This window comes from Nelumbo nucifera, chromosome 6, assembly GCF_055504915.1.
Source record: "Nelumbo nucifera cultivar China Antique chromosome 6, China Antique-T2T, whole genome shotgun sequence".
NCBI classification, from domain to species: Eukaryota; Viridiplantae; Streptophyta; class Magnoliopsida; order Proteales; family Nelumbonaceae; genus Nelumbo; species Nelumbo nucifera.
Window position 1 is genome coordinate 50,348,485 of NC_142654.1, and position 17,075 is coordinate 50,365,559.

Sequence of the window (17,075 nt, forward strand, 5' to 3'; positions counted from 1 at the left end):
TGTGTTGTAGGTTGATCAAAATGCAAGACAGATGGGATCAGAGAACCCGGGGTGGCTAGCCCGGCGAGGTCGCTCCAATGCTTAAGTTAGTACTATATGTAAGTAGTGAGCTTTAAGCTTGAGAACTAGAGAGCTAGAATGCACTAAATTGTGCATACCTGGGTCTCAAGGGCTAATGCCCTTATATAGCTAGGCTGCCATGGGTCTCACGAAACACTCTCGAGATCCTTGGCCCGAGCCATAGGAGTCCATTCCACTCTAGAAGGTGGATAACGTTCTAGATAATAAGGCCTATCATGTCCGTTTGATTTGGGCGGGATGAGGATAAGGACTATAGTTGCACGACGTGATACCGAAGGGTTCGAAGATAGCTGACAGGCTTCTAGAAATTTGTTACGTGTCACTTTGGTAGGCATGGTCATCCCGAGATGTCCGAGCCTCGGTTCTATCCAAGGTGACCAAGATACTCGAGGTGGCCCAACCTGTCAAGGTGGCCAAGGGTGTTGAGTCATGCGTCTAATCATTAGGTTGTGTCCACGTGTCTGCTGCTTACTAGGTTAGGCCAAATCACCCCTCATCATTTTGTAAAATTCTAAAATTGTTAATAAAGAATTCATCATTTTTTTATTTCAACTTTTCAACTTTGTTGGATCTAAGAGAATAGGGGAATTAACTTTATGAATTAGTCATTTATTTTTGAAAATTTTCTCACGGGTAAAAGTTATATATATATATATATAACATTTTCCTTCACAATTATTGATGGAGGATGATTTGACCCAACCTCTTGAGAAAATGACACGTGGACCTGACTCAGCACGAGTAACAGTTCAGCACCACAGCATGACTGCGACTAAGTAACGAAACTGCATGATAGCTCACTATAGTGGGAGCTCGCTACAACGCGAGCTCAAGGTCCCCCAAGCTACTGAAAGGGAATACTCCAAGACTATCCTAGCTCGTGAGTTAGGGTAACCAGCTCATTCCAACACTTAGGCAGAAAGACTGCCCCAAAGACAATCTCGATGAGGGTCACCTTGAAGTACCCCTGAGAGCTCGCTACAAAGTAGCTTGCGACAAGTTAGTTTACTGCGCGAAAGGGTGGCTCGCTACAAGGAAGCTTGCGACTAAGTGACGCGATGCTCTCAGGAAGCTTCTATCTGACAAGACCGTACCTGTCAGACTGCGCCACGTCTCTTGACTGACGGTGCAGTCCCTGCCCATTCGATAGACTGTATCCACGTCTCTCGACAGATGGTAGCGTGCCTGTCCTCCCGAGACGTGTCACCCATCCAATTGGGTAGTACCCTGCAACGGTCACCTGCGCAGCCCTGGCAGGTAACGGCTGCAACAAAAGCCCAGTGGCAGTTACACCCAATTTGACAAGAATGCCCCTATAAAAGCCTCTTAGTCGAAGGGGAGAAGGATCTCTAATCGAATCTTATTTTGAGTCATCTTACTTGCTCTCAAGCTAATCTTGAGAACTCAATGATCTAGTGCGACCTACACTCTTAGCCTCTTCACCTTCTTCTTCTCAGGTGTCGTCCGTTGCTAGCTAGGAGCCAGTCAGCAACCAGTTAGGAGTGCCTGGATCGTTCCGCATCATTTGGCACCATCTGTGGAAACGCTTCAAGAAGCCTTCCTCTAAGCTTTTACACTTTCCTTTTCTAAAAACTCAGCATTCATGGCTTCCTCCAGCAACGCCGGACGTGGTGCCAGCCAGAACGCTTCTGGGAGCAGCCCCAACTTCCTACTGTCTGTATTGGGCAGTTCACCGTCCCCCTCTCCGTGGATGGAGTTCCCAGTTTGAACGTGCCTCTCACAGTGGCACCCGCGATCGCTCCACTCCCTTCCCTAGTTGGAGCAACCTTTGTTGAACCCTCGGTTGTGCCCCTAGCGACCAACCCGAACCAGCTGGAAGACTTAATGTAGTGCATGCAAGCCATGCAAGCTCAAATGAAACAATTTCAACAATTCCAACTCTATCAACAACAAGTGTTGCACTAGGTTTCCCAATACCAGTATCAGCAACAGTTTCCCTCTTTGCCTCAGGCCCAACCGTCGCTTCACCCTCGACATCCAGCCACAAAGTAGACCAAGCTCTCCCGCCAGAGTGAACGACCTCGCCGGGGAGAGGTCTCCTAGGCCCAGGATCCCGCCAAGAGCCAAGCCTCTTCTTATAGCCAAAAGGAGAAGCCAGCCACCCCCGCTTCACAACCTATGGGCAAGTCGGGGGCCTCCCAGCCAACCAAGCCTGTACCACCCTAGCCTTCGCGGTTCGAGCTCCTGCTCTCAGAGAACCCGTTCGAGGTCCTGATTGCAGTCTACAGGCAGGGCCCTTCGATTCAGAGCCACCACCAGCAGTCTGAGCCTGTCGAGCTCGGCAACACTGAAGCATCAAGCACTAACGCCGAGCCAGCAAAGCAGCAGTGAAGATGCCGGCAAACTCACCAAACTACTACCCGAGTCTCTCCTGAGCTCAAAGGAAAAGAGGAGGTATGCTAAGGTGAAGTGAAAGCTACCCCTTTCCTCTCAGTTTCTTCCCCATTATCTCCAGAACTCCTTGTTGTCCCCATGCCAAGGGACTTCAATCTCCCTCCACTGGACAAGTATGACGGATCCTTCGATCCAAATGATCATGTGGACGCCATCCAGTCCCAAATGCACCTAGCAAGAGCCAGTGAATCCTTCATGTGCGTGGCCTTTTCCACTATCTTCAGAGGGGTAGCTCGCACATGGTATCGTAATCTCGCACCTAGTTCGATAAGAAGCTGGGCGCAGTTCGTTTAAGTTTTCACCTCCCACTTCGTCACTAGCAAAAGGTGCCTGAGAACTCAAGAAAGCCTCCTCGGCATAGTTCAAAAGAAAGGGGAGTCCATTCGGAGTTACATCAAGCGGTTCAATGATGCTTGTTTACAAATACCCGACCTGGATCCTGCAGTTCGCCTCACCGCAGCCAAGTGAGGTATCACCCACAAAGAGTTCAAGTGGCACGTAGTTGTCAATCAACCCAAGACCGTTACCGAGTTCCTCAAGCTTGCAGATCGGTTCATAGGGACGGAGGAGGAAATCAACCAGAGGGCGAGCAGACCCTTAAGAAAAGGAAGAGGAAACCAGAGCCCCCAGCTCAGAGTGACAGTAGGAAGAAGAAGGACCAAGCTCAGGGGGCAAAGCCAAATCAACCTTTCTGAGCTCCAGCAATAGAGAGGGACTATACACCCCTCAACGCGAAGCGGGCCGAGATCCTCATGGCGATCAAGGATGCCCCATACGTGAAGTGGCCACCTCAACTGAAGGCAGACCCTAATGTTAGAAATAAAAATTTGTACTGTAGCTTTCATAAAGATCATGGTCATAGCACCGAAAGTTGTAAAAACCTCCGCGATGAGATAGAAGAACTCATCCGTCGCGGATATTTGAGAAATTTTGAACAAAGTAATAATAATAATAATAAAGCAGGACAGCAAGGGGAGCAGAATAGGGACACTCCCGAGTCCAGCAGGCAAGCGGAACAGCCGCAGAAGCAACCCCACGAAGAGAGACCAGTTTGGGGAACCATCCACGTCATAGTTGGAGGCTCGATTGTGGCGGGCTGCACCTCACCTGCAGCTCGCGCATCAGCTCGCGAAGCCGCCAGGGAAGAGTAGAACCCCCAAAGCGGCCAAGGATGGAAGATCTCATCTTCTTCACAGAAGATGACGTGCGTGGGGTCCACTACCCCCATGATGACGCGCTCATCATAAGGGTGAAGATCAATGACTTCAAAGTCAAGCGCGTCCTCATCGACTCAAGCAACTCAGCGGATATCCTCTTCAAAGCAGCCTTTGACCAACTACAGCTCCAGGAGAGTGACCTGAAGCCCATGAACACTCCCCTGGTAGGCTTCAGCGGAGAGGAAGTCAGGCCCCTGGGAAGGATTACAATACCCGTGGAACTCGGCACTTGGCCTAGCATAGTGAAGCTCAACAATGATTTCTTAGTAGTCGAAACCCCCTCCCCGTATATCACCACAGTAGGTCGGCCGATTACCCATGCTTTACGGGATGTGGTGTCCACTTACTACTTGGCCATGAAGTTCCCCATGGACTTCAGAATCGGGATAGCGCAAGGTGACCAGCTTGAGTCTCGTAAGTGCTACGTCACTACACCTAAAGGGAAAGCCAAGGTGGCCAATGACCTCGAGCTCGAGCGACCTACGGAGCAGAGCGAGGAGCGAGCTACGCCCACTGAAGAGACCGTCTCCATCCCAGCCTCGACGGAGGACCCAGCCCGAACTCTTCAAATCGGTGCTTCCATTTGAAAGAATGGTAGGATCCATCTAATGGACGCCATAAAGGTTGCGGAATGGGTGGGGCGAATTTCAAAATTTCCTACCTTCTCCCAACTAGTAATCGTATTCCCTAGATTTAGAATACAATATTCAAGGATCCTACTTGAACCATGATGAAACCAGATCTGAACCAAAAGATAAATGGGAGGAATATACCTGATCCGGAGAAGCAGTATCTCCCAAAGTTGGTGTTCACGCCCAAAGAATGCACCATGATCCGTTCCTGCTGAAGATGACACAGTTGTGGATGGAACAGAACCTGCAGGGTGCATCCTACACACTGGATCCTTCGCCAGAACCCTCTGGAAGCACTAAACACTGAGTCTTTTTCAGTCTTTCTTGCAAGACTGATGTCAAGAACAGATTTCTTGACTTCCCATTTCTGCAAAGATCGAATCTTGCAAAGGTAGATGGCGGCGGCAGGAGGAGAACTCCAAGGGCGAAAAAGGCTGAACTGCTTTTCTTTTTCTCTCTGGAGTAAGAATGAGATCCAATCTCAATTCATAGGGAGGAGTCTTTCACCAAAACCCTAGTTCAAATTCTGATGTATTTCCCCTTGTTTTTCTCCTCTTTTCTTCTTGATTAAGAAACCTCCTAATCAGGAGTTATCCCAATCCAAATCTGTATTTGGATAGGGGATTATCTTAATCCTATCTGCAGATTAAGTTAGTTTACTCCTGATCTTATCAGGAGGTTACCAAATTCAAATCTAATTTGAATTTGGTCTCCTGGAGTGGATAAGGTTAAAGGCCCAATCCTTTTACTAACATTAATCTCAGATTCGCCCCATAGATGGGTGATCATATCAACCTAGCTCGAAATGGGCTTTTGGCCCATTAGATGTTCAGTGTTTAACTAGTTTCCAATCTGCTGCCCAGTTGGGCTTCTTTGTATGGCGTGTGACCCAAGCATTGATCTACACACCAGTCACATGGGTTCAGCCCAACCTTTAATACAAGGCCCAGCCGAATTCACTGAAAGACTCAGTAAACCCCTGAGCCCATCATATGGACCCTATGGGCCCAACACTTACATTAAGTGATCCCTAGGCCAAGCCATCTTATAAAAACCCAGGGACTGTGGGCAGGTGCAAGATTAGCCCATCAGGTACTATCCTAAATGGTCTTACACTTAACCTCTCAGCCCTTAATGATCAAGCACTGCCCGACAAGAGAGGACCTCTCCCTCGGCTGCAAGGAACAATGCCGCACTCTCCACTCACATGGATCCCGGGAATTAAAACCATTTGCAAACAATTTGAAACCGTACATATAAATATATTAATTTTGCAAAACAAAATTCCAACGATTGAAATCAATTGCTAGCAATTTGGTTTCCATCAGGGAGAGTGCATTCCCAATCATTACCCTTTGTCCGACAAAGGGGCTGATCCTGTCACTATGATCACCCACTCAGATGAATTCTCAGACTGTCCCAACATACCCAGGTTTTGATCCCCATCTAAGGATCTCACTGATTGGCATATCAAAGACAGCCCGATCCGACACCTAGTGAAATGTCATAATCGAGTCTAGGGGTCAGGTGTAACTTTCCAATTTTGCCCATCTGTCTCCAAGGTCCAGGGCAACACTGGAAATCTGGTCCGGTTCAAGGATTCAAGTAATCCCATACTGCATGTGCCTCGGGTCTTACCTTGGTGGCTGAGACAGGCCATCCCAACACTTGGTGGCACACCAGTATCAGCCTTGGCAGGATAAATCTCCCCAGATTTATCCAACGGCTGTGAATATTTAAAACTAACACGAGTCTCTATAAGTGTCCAGTTTTAGGCTCTTACACAGAATTAAACTAAACAACATGAATCAAACATGTACTTTATTTATTTCCACTAAATAACAAAAGTACATCAAATCGGATTGAAGCTAAGGGCATACAAAACTGTGTAACGGCTTCCACTTGCACTTAGGTCCAATCTGGTACAAGCTGGAGTTCCATACTTTCCATGTGTTTCTCAAACACCTTCTGTGTCAGTGGCTTAGTCAATGGGTCTGCCACATTATCCGCTGATGCTACCTTCTGAATCAGGATGTCCCCTCTACCAACGATCTCCCGCAGTACATGGTACTTTCTCTCAATGTGCTTTGACCTCATGTGAGCCCGAGGCTCTTAGCCTGGGCGATCACTCCATTGTTGTCACACAACAACGGGATAGGTGATGTGCTGGATGGAATCGCTCCCAATTCGTGTATGAATTTCTTCATCCACACGGCTTCCTTGGCAGCTTCACTTGCGGCAATGTACTCGGCCTCGGTTGTGGAGTCTGCAGTGGACCCTTGTTTGCTGCTTTTTTCTAGCAAACAGCACACGATCCTATCGTGAAAACATACCCAGATGTAGACTGTCTGTCATCTGGATCCGACTAGAAATTGGCATCGGGATACCCTAGAACTTGTGGTGAACTACCATCAAATACCAGACAAAACTCTTCTGTCCTTCGAAGGTATTTGAGTATGTTCTTCACAGCAGTCCAATGCTCCTGCCCTGGGTTTGCCTGGAATCTACTTACCACACTCACCGCCTGAGCAATGTCCGGGCGAGTGCACAGCATGGCATACATGATGCTCCCTACGGCTGAGGCATAGGGAACGTCTCTCATGCTCTCAATCTCCTCAGAAGTCTTGGGAGACATCTTCTTGGAGAGAGTGACTCCGTGCCTGAAAGGAACATTTCCTTTCTTGGAGTTTTCCATGTTGTATCTTTTGACAATTTTGTCAATATAAGCAGCTTGGGATAATCCAATTATCTGCTTCGATCTATCTCTATAGAGTCGAAGACCCAGTATGTATGAAGCTTCTCCAAGATCTTTCATGGAGAACTGTTGTGATAGCCATACCTTGACCGAAGTCAACATTCCTACATCATTCCCAATGAGTAGGATATCGTCCACGTACAACACCAAAAAGGTGATCTTATCCCCATTGGATTTCCTGTAAACACAGGGCTCATCCGGATTTTGGTCAAAGTCAAACGTTTGGACTGCAGAGTCGAATCGGATGTTCCAACTCCTAGAAGCCTGCTTAAGTCCATATATGGATCTATTAAGTTTACATACCATGTGTTCCTGACCAACAGCAATGAAGCCTTGCGGCTGCTGCATGTAGATATCTTCACTAAGATCTCCATTCAGGAACACGGTTTTGACATCCATTTGCCAAATCTCGTAGTCATGGTACGCTGCTACAGCTAGCAGGATCCTAATGGATTTAAGCATGGCCACGGGCGAAAAGGTTTCCTCATAATCGATGCCTTCTTTCCGAGTATACCCTTTCGCCACCAAACGAGCTTTATAGGTCTCTATCCTGCCATCGGGGCCCTTCTTCCACTTGTAGATCCATTTGCAACCAATTGCTTTTACCCTGGAGGGCGGATCTACTAGAGTCCAGATTCCATTGGTCTTCATTGAGTCCATCTCAGCTCTCATGGCCTTCACCCACTTCTGGGAGTCTATGTCTAACATAGCTTCCGCGTAAGTCACAGGATCCTCTTCACTAGTCAAGGCTTCCACCAGGTAACTATCTTGGTCATAACCATATCGGACTAGTGGTCTGGATACCCGGGTGGACCTTCTAGGTTGGTCATTACCTGGAACTTGTGGGACATCTCCCACTGCTCCTGAGATCTCCTCATCAAGAACTATTTCCTGACGATGGGTGTCTAGGATGTAATCGGATTCTAAGAATTGGGCATTTTGACTGCAGAACACTTTCTGCTCACTTGTGTCATAGAATAGATAACCCACCGAATCCTTTGGGTAGCTTATAAACAGGCAACGGCTAGTTTTAGATTCCAACTTGTCCGCACTTGTTCTTTTAACGTGTGCAAGACAACCCCAAATCTTCAAGTGTCTTACACTGGGTTCCTTCCGGTCCAAAGCTCATATGGAGTTTTCGGAACTGATTTGGTTGGAACCCGATTCAGCACGTAGATAGTAGTCTCTAATGCGTATCCCCAAAACTATGTGGGTAATTGTGAGCGTATGAGAAGTGACCGGACCATGTCCAACAGGGTCCTATTCCTCCTCACTGAAACACCGTTGAGTTGAGGTGTAGCAGGAGGAGCTAGTTGTGACACTATCCCATTGTCCCTTAAGTAGTCCCTGAATTCGTCAGAGAGATACTCGCCACCTCGATCTGATCGAAGGGCCTTGATTTCTCTCCCTAACTGTCTCTCGACTTCCTGTCTGAACTCTTTGAACTTTTCAAAGGATTCGGACTTATGTCTCATTAGGTACACGTAACCATATTGTGAAAAATCATCTGTAAAAGTGAAGAAATACACATATTGATTCCGTGTCCTAACACTCAGGGGACCACATACATCAATATGTATTAGGTCAAGTGTGCCTTCAGATCTTTCAGGCTTACCGTCAAATGGTCACTTAGACATCTTACCTTGAAGGCAAGGTTCACAAGTGGGAAGATTTTCTACTGTTAGAAAATCCAAAGGACCATCCTTTACCAGCCTTGTGATTCGGTCAATATCGATATGGCCAAGTCGGTAATGCCAGAGGCACGTGGGACTTACTGTATCACGATTCCTTTTCTTGGGATTTTCGACCGACGTAGTTTCGGTTAAGTTAGTTTCCAGAGAAGGATGTAGAACATAGAGATTGTTCTCTAGTTCCCCGCATGCAATGAATTTGTTATTCCATTTAACAGTAATCATATTACTAAAACAAACAGTATATCCATCAGCACACAGTTTAGAAACAGAAATTAAATTTCTTCTCAAGTTTTGTACATAAAGACAATCTTTAAGCACAAGTACTCCTTCTCTAAAAGCTAATTCTACGGTTCCTATTGCCGCAGCTGCAACACTTGCAGTTGTTCCCAAGAACAGTGTCACTTCCCCTTCACTCAACCTTTTGCTAACTTTGAACCCCTGCAGTGAGTTACACGCATGAGTTGAAGCCCCGGAGTCAACACACCAGGACACAGAAGTAACTAACATATTAGTTTCTATGACACATGTTTCGATGTCACCTTTCTTAGATTCCAGGTAGGCAGGACAATTCCTCTTCCAGTGGCCAGTCTGCTTGCAGAAGTGACAGGCATCAGATGCCTTGTTCTTCTTCTGCTTCTTAGGTTTGGCAGCTTTCTTCTGGGGCTTCTTTGCCTTTCTCTTTTTCTTGCCCGATTTGTTAGCTTCGGCAAGAATAACCACAGGCTCATCCTTCTTGAGTAGATCCTCGGCTCTCTGCAACATATTGCTGAGTTTCTGGACGCTGACATTCAGCTTATTCATATTATAGTTCATTGTGAACGCATTGAAGGAAGAGGGCAAAGAATTTAGGATGGCGTCCACTTGCGTGCCAAGATCTAGCCTGGATCCAAGAGCTTCTAGTTCGTTAATGTATCCCATCATCCGAAGACAATGGTCATGAACTTTCTGCCCTTTGGACATCTGCGCGGTCATGAATAGTTTCAGGACCTTCTGTCGAGTAGAACGGTTCTGCTCTTCATACATCATTCTTAGACTGTCCAATATGTCATTGGCTAGTTCGATCTGATCGAACTGCCTCTGTATTGAGTTGTCTAATGAGGCAATGACAAAGCAGCGGGCTAGGGAGTTCTTATCCTCCCAATCATGGTAGTCCCTCCAACGGGCCTCAGAAGCCCTATCACCCGGACGTTCAAGGACAAGATTTTTCACCACCTTGTCCAACTTTTCGGAAGTTAGGACCAGCATAAGATTTCTGTACCAGTCGGCATAGTTTGGGCCCTTAAGCTTGTTATCGTCTAGCAGCTTTGCAAATTGACCGTTTGCCATTTTCTGATAAAACAACAAAGATATTAGTCCACAACCATGAAGGGATGAGAGATCCATCCTATGGATGCCCAAAGATTGTGGAATAAGGGGCGAATTTCAAAAATTTTTCTCTCCCTTCAATTGGGAATCGTATTCCCTATTTAGAAAATCATATTTTCAAGGATCAATCTTGAACCATAAACTGAACCAGATCTGAACCAAAAAGGAGTGGGAAGGATTATACCTGATACGGAGAAGTAATATCTCCCAACGAAGGTGTTCACGCCCAAGGAAGGATCCAAAGACTGCTCCCACTGAATATGGCGCAGTGCAGGTGGAGCAGAATCAGCAGTGTTCTTCTCCAAGAACTCTGTCCTTTGCAAGAATCAGCAAGATGGTACGTGAGCACAGCTTCCTTTCAATCCTTTCTCAAGGACTGATGTCAAGATCCAATCTTGACTTCTCCCACAACTGGAGATCGAACTGGCAAACCGGGCGGCAAGAACAGGGAGGCGGCAAGAGAGTATTTGCAGGGAGCAAAATTCCCTCTTCTTGATTTCAGCACTAAAGAAAACCTGATGATATGTGAGTAGTGTGTTTTTAGGCTGCCGCCCCCTTCTTCTTTTATAATCTTAAAGGGATCAGCTCCTAATCAGATTAGGAGTTGCTAATCCAAATCACATTTGGGTTAGAAGTCCCTTTAAGTGATAAGGGATAATCCTTATCTTATCTGGAGATCAGATCAGCCATCTCCTAATCTGATTAGGAGGTTTCCAGATCTAAATCTTATTTAGATCTTGGACACTCTAAGTGGATAGGGTCTAAGCCCAATCCTATTAGCTGATCCACTTCAGATTTCGCCCCTTTATTAACTAAATAAACAGCCTAGTTCGAAATGGGCTTTAGGCCCATTAAGCTTATGTGCTCACTTAACCCTCTTAACTACTGCCCAATTGGGCTTCCTTGCATGGCGTGGGACCCAAGCATTGATCTACACATCAGCCACATGGGTTCGGCCCAGCCATTGTTACAAAGCCTGGCCGAATACACTGTTAAAGACAGTGCACCCCCTCAAGCCCATCAAATGGGCTCTACGGGCCCAACACTTACCTTAAGAGGTCCCTGGGCCAAGCCACCTTGTAACACCCAGGGACTGTGGGCAGATGCAAGATTAGCCCATCAGGTATTATCCTCAATGGTCTTACACTTAACCTCTCAGCCCATAATGATCATACACTGCCCGACAAGAGAGGACCTCTCCCTCGGCTGCAAGGAACAGTGTTGCACTCTCCACTCATATGGATCCCGGGAATTAAAACCTTCTTGCAAACATTTTAGAAACCATATATATTCTTTTATATCTTATATAAAATATATTTTGCAAAACAAGTCTCAACGGTTGAAGTCGGTTGCCGGCAGTCTTGGTTTCCATCAGTGAGAGTGCATCCCCGATCATTACCTTTGTCCGACAAAGGGGCTGATCCTGGCACTATGATCACCCACTCAGATGAATTCTTGGACTGTCCCAACATACCCAGGTTTTGACCCCCGCTAAGGATCTCACTGATTGGTACATCAAAGATAGCCCAATCCGACACCTAGTGCAGTATCATAATCGAGTCTAGGGGTCGGGTGTAACTTTCCAGTTTTGCCCATCAATCTCCAAGGTCCAGGGCAATACTGGAAATCTGGTCCAGTTCAAAGATTCAATTAATACTACACTGTATGTGCCTAGGGTCTCACCCTGGCAGCTGAGACAGGCCACCCCAACCGACTTGGTGGCACCACAGTGTCAGCCTTGTCAGGATAGGTCTCCCCAGACCGACCCACCGGCTGTGAACATTCTAAACTAACACGAGTCTCATTAAGTGTCCAGTTTAAGGGTATTACACAGAAACATACCAAGGGAACATGAATCAAATATGTATCTTTATTCATTTACAATAAACTCATAAAGTACATCATTCTGATTGAAGCTAAGGGCATACAAAACTGTCTAACAGCTCCCACTTGCACTTAGGTCCAATCAGGTACTAGCCGGAGTCCCATGCTTTCCACGTGTTTCTCAAACACTTTCTGTGATAGTGGCTTTGTCAATGGGTCTACTACATTTTCCGCGGACGCTACCTTCTGAATCAGGACGTCCCCTCTACCAACAATCTCCCACAGTACGTGGTACTTCCTCTCGATGTGCTTCGACTTCGAGTGGGCTCGTGGCTCCTTAGCCTGAGCAATGGCTCCATTGTTGTCACACAACAATGGGATGGGTGATGTGCTGGATGGAACAACTCCCAACTCGTGAACAAACATCTTCATCCACACAGCTTCTTTGGCAGCCTCACTTGCGGCAATGTATTCGGCCTCGGTCGTGGAGTCTGTAGTGGACCCCTGTTTGCTGCTTTTCCAGCAAACAGCACACGATCCTATCGTGAAAACATATCCAGATGTAGACTTTCTATCATCTGGGTCTGACTGGAAATCGGCATCTGTATACCCTTGGATCTGCAGTGAGCTACCGTCGAACACCAGACAAAACTCTTTTGTCCTTCGAAGGTACTTAAGTATGTTTTTCACAGCAGTCCAATGCTCCTGCCCGGGGTTGGCCTGAAATCTGCTTACTACACTCACTGCCTGAGCAATGTCAGGACGAGTGCACAGCATGGCATACATGATGCTCCCTACGGCAGAGGCATAGGGAACGTCTTTCATGCCATCAATCTCCTCAGAAATCTTGGGAGACATCTTCTTGGAGAGAGTGACTCCGTGCCTGAAAGGAACATTTCCTTTCTTAAAGTTTTCCATGCTGTATCTTTTGACTATTTTGTCAATGTAAGCAGATTGGGATAATCCTATTATCCGCTTCGATCTATTTCTATAGAGTCGAAGACCCAGTATATAGGAGGCTTCTCCAAGATCTTTCATGGAGAATTGCTGCGAAACCCATACTTTCACCGTACTTAACATTCCTACATCATTCCCAATGAGTAGAATGTCATCTACATACAGAACCAAGAAGGTAACCTTATCCCCACTGTACTTCCTGTAGACACAGGGTTCATCCGGATTCTGCTCGAAGTCAAACGATTTGACAGCAGAGTCAAAACGGGTGTTCCAACTTCTAGAAGCTTGCTTAAGTCCATAAATGGATCTATTAAGTTTACAAACCATGTTTTCCTGACCTGCAGCAATGAAGCCTTGCGGCTGCAGCATATAGATATCTTCAGTAAGATCTCCATTCAGCAATGCAGTTTTGACATCCATCTGCCAAATCTCATAATCATGGTATGCTGCTACAGCTAGCAGGATCCTAATGGATTTAAGCATGGCCACAGGCGAAAAGGTTTCCTCATAATCGATGCCCTCTTTCTGAGTGTACCCTTTCGCCATCAGACGAGCCTTGAAGGTCTCAACTTTACCATCGGGGCCCTTCTTCCTCTTGTAAATCCATTTGCAACCGATTGCCTTTACCCCGGAGGGCGAATCTACTAGAGTCCAGACTCCATTGGTCTCCATTGAGTCCATCTCTACCCTCATGGCCTCCACCCACTTCTGGGAATCTATGTCCAACATAGCTTCCGCGTAAGTCACGGGATCCTCCTCACTAGTCAAGGTTTCCACCAGGTAACTATCCTAGTCATAACCATAACGGACTGGTGGCCTGGATGCCCGAGTGGATCTTCTCAGTTGGTCACTACCTGGAACTTGTGGGACATCTCCCACTGCTCCTGATCTCTCCTCATCAAGAACAACTTCCTGACGATGGGTGTCCAGGATATAGTCGGTTTCCAAGAATTGCGCATTTCGACTGCAGAACACTTTCTGCTCACTTGGGTCATAGAAAAGGTAACCTACAGAGCCTTTTGGGTAGCCTACAAATAGGCAACGACTGGTCTTAGATTCCAACTTGTCTGCACTCGTTCTTTTAACGTGTGCTGGACAACCACAAATCTTCAAGTGTCTGACACTTGGTTTCTTTCCGGTCCAATGTTCATATGGAGTATTCGGAACCGATTTGGTTGGAACCCGATTCAGCACGTAAATCGCAGTCTCTAATGCGTAACCCCAAAAGGATGTGGGTAACTCTGAGTGTATGAGAAGCGACCAGACCATATCTAATAAGGTCCTATTCCTCCTCTCTGAAACACCGTTAAGTTGTGGTGTAGCAGGAGGAGCTAATTGTGATACTATCCCATTGTCCTTTAAGTAGTCCCTGAATTGTGATACTATCCCTTGGCTGCAAGGAACAGTGCCGCACTCTCCACTCACATGGATCCCGGGAATTAAAACCATTTGCAAACAATTTGAAACCATACATATAAATATATTAATTTTGGAAAACAAAATTCCAATGATTGAAATCAACTGCCGGCAGTTTGGTTTCCATCAGGGAGAGTGCATTCCCGATCATTACCCTTTGTCCGACAAAGGGGCTGATCCTGTCACTATGATCACCCACTCAGATGAATTCTCAGACTGTCCCAACATACCCAGGTTTTGGTCCGCATCTAAGGATCTCACTGATTGGCATATCAAAGACAGCCCGATCCGACACCTAGTAAAATGTCATAATCGAGTCTAGGGGTCAGGTGTAACTTTCCAATTTTGCCCATCTGTCTCCAAGGTCCAGGGCAACACTGGAAATCTGGTCCGGTTCTAGGATTCAAGTAATCCCATACTGCATGTGCCTCGGGTCTTACCCTGGTGGCTGAGACAGGCCATCCCAACACTTGGTGGCACACCAGTATCAGCCATGGCAGGATAAATCTCCCCAGATTTATCCAACGGCTGTGAATATTTAAAACTAATAGGAGTCTCTATAAGTGTCCAGTTTTAGGGTCTTACACAGAATTAAACCAAACAACATGAATCAAACATGTACTTTATTTATTTCCACTAAATAACAAAAGTACATCAAATCGGATTGAAGCTAAGGGCATACAAAACTGTCTAACACCATTGAGGAGCCTCTACGATCTAAACTGGTACGCTTTTTGCTTGAAAATTTAGATGTTTTTGCCTGGTCTGCGGCAGAAATGCCCGGCATAGACCCTAGCATCATAACTCATAAGCTTAATACTGATCCTATAGTTAGGCCCGTTAGATAGAAGAAATGCAACCTAGCCCCAAAGCGATGGAGGGCAGTCGACGAGGAGGTTGGGAAGTTCCTTGCAGCCGATTTTATCAGGGAAGTCCATTACCCGAGCTGGGTGGCCAACCCCGTTCTGGTGAAAAAGGCTAATGGTAAATGGCGCATGTGCGTCGACTACACCGACCTATACCGAGCTTGCCCAAAGGACTGCATCCCACTCCCTAGGATCAAACGTCTGGTGGACACGACCTCAGGGTATGAGTTGTTGAGCTTTCTAGATGCCTATTTGGGCTACAACCAGATCAGGATGGACCCGACAGATGAAGAGAAGACTGCCTTCATAACTGAGCTTGGCCTACGGCTACAAGGTCATGCCCTTTAGGCTAAAAAATGCCAAAGTGACCTTTCAAAGACTTGTAATCAAACTATTTGAGCCATTGATTGGCCAAAAAGTAGAATGTTATGTAGACGACATGGTCATCAAAACCCAGTTCTCATGCGATTTAATACAAGACTTGCATTTAGTCTTTGAAATTCTACTTAGATTTAATATGAAGCTAAACTTGAATAAGTGTGTTTTTGGTGTCACCTTGGGTAAATTTTTGGGATACATTGATAACTGGCGTGGCATTGAAGCCAACCCAGATAAAATAAAGGCCATCCTAGATATGAGACCACCCCGAAAAGTGAAGGAGGTTCAGAGGCTGAATGGCCGAATAGCCGCTCTGAGCCGCTTCATGTCCAAGTCGGCAGATCGCTGCCTACCTTTCTTTAAAGCAATTAAAAGCAAAGGGTTTGAATGGACCCAAGATTGTCAGCTCGCGTTTGACAAGTTCAAAAAGTACCTTGCTAGCATACCGGTCTTAACCCGGCCCGAAGAGGGCGATGTTTTAGAGTTGTACCTCTCGGAAAGTGACGAAGTAGTCAGCTCGGAACTAATAAAAGAAGTAGATCGGGTCCAAAGACCTATCTACTATGTTAGTAAAGTATTGCAGGGAGAAGAGACAAGATATCTGGAGATAGAATAACTGGCCTATGCATTGGTTATTGCGGCCCGAAAGCTCTGTCCGTACTTTCAAGCTCATACTATTATCGTCCTCACCAACAAACCTCCGAGGCAAGTCCTACTCAAGCCTGAGGTCTCTGGTCGACTGACAAAGTGGGCCATTGAGCTCAGCGAGTACGACCTTCAATACAAGCCACGAACTGCTATTAAGGCCCAAGCCTTAGCAGACTTCATCGTGGAGTGCATTTTCAGCTTCGAAGTCCCAAGGCCGATTGAGCACGAGGCTCCCAGTTCGGGAGAGCCTGGAGCTCCCAGGCCAGTTGAGTCCGAGCACCGTGAGGTAGCAGCCAGTGCGGCATCTCTCCTAGTTAGGCCAAGCGCAAATTGGGATGAGGAGCCCTAGATCCTTCATGTAGATGGCTCCTCGAACCAGCAAGGCAGCGGAGCCGGAATAGTTTTGCACGGCCCAAGTGGCACAAAATTGGAGTATGCACTAGGCTTCGAGTTCGCGGCATCCAACAATGAAGCGGAGTACGAAGCGTTGATAGCTGTTCTAGCTCTAGCCAAAGAAGTGAAAGCCAAGCATATCATCATCTACAGCGATTCCCAGCTCGTGGTCAATCAGGTCACAAGCGAATACGAAGCTTGTGAACCGACTATGATTGCCTACTTAGCCAAAGTAAGAGAGGCCCTGCTCAACTTCCAATCACACTTCATCAGGCAAGTCCCGAGGTCGGAGAATGTTGAGGCCGACGCCCTGTCCCAATTAGCCAGCACCAGTGATAACACCATGAGAACCGTGTACATAGAGAACCTGCCTCGGCCTAGCATTCTTAGGGGGGCAGAGGAGGTTGCTCCTGTCGTTCAAGCAGAGCCGAGCT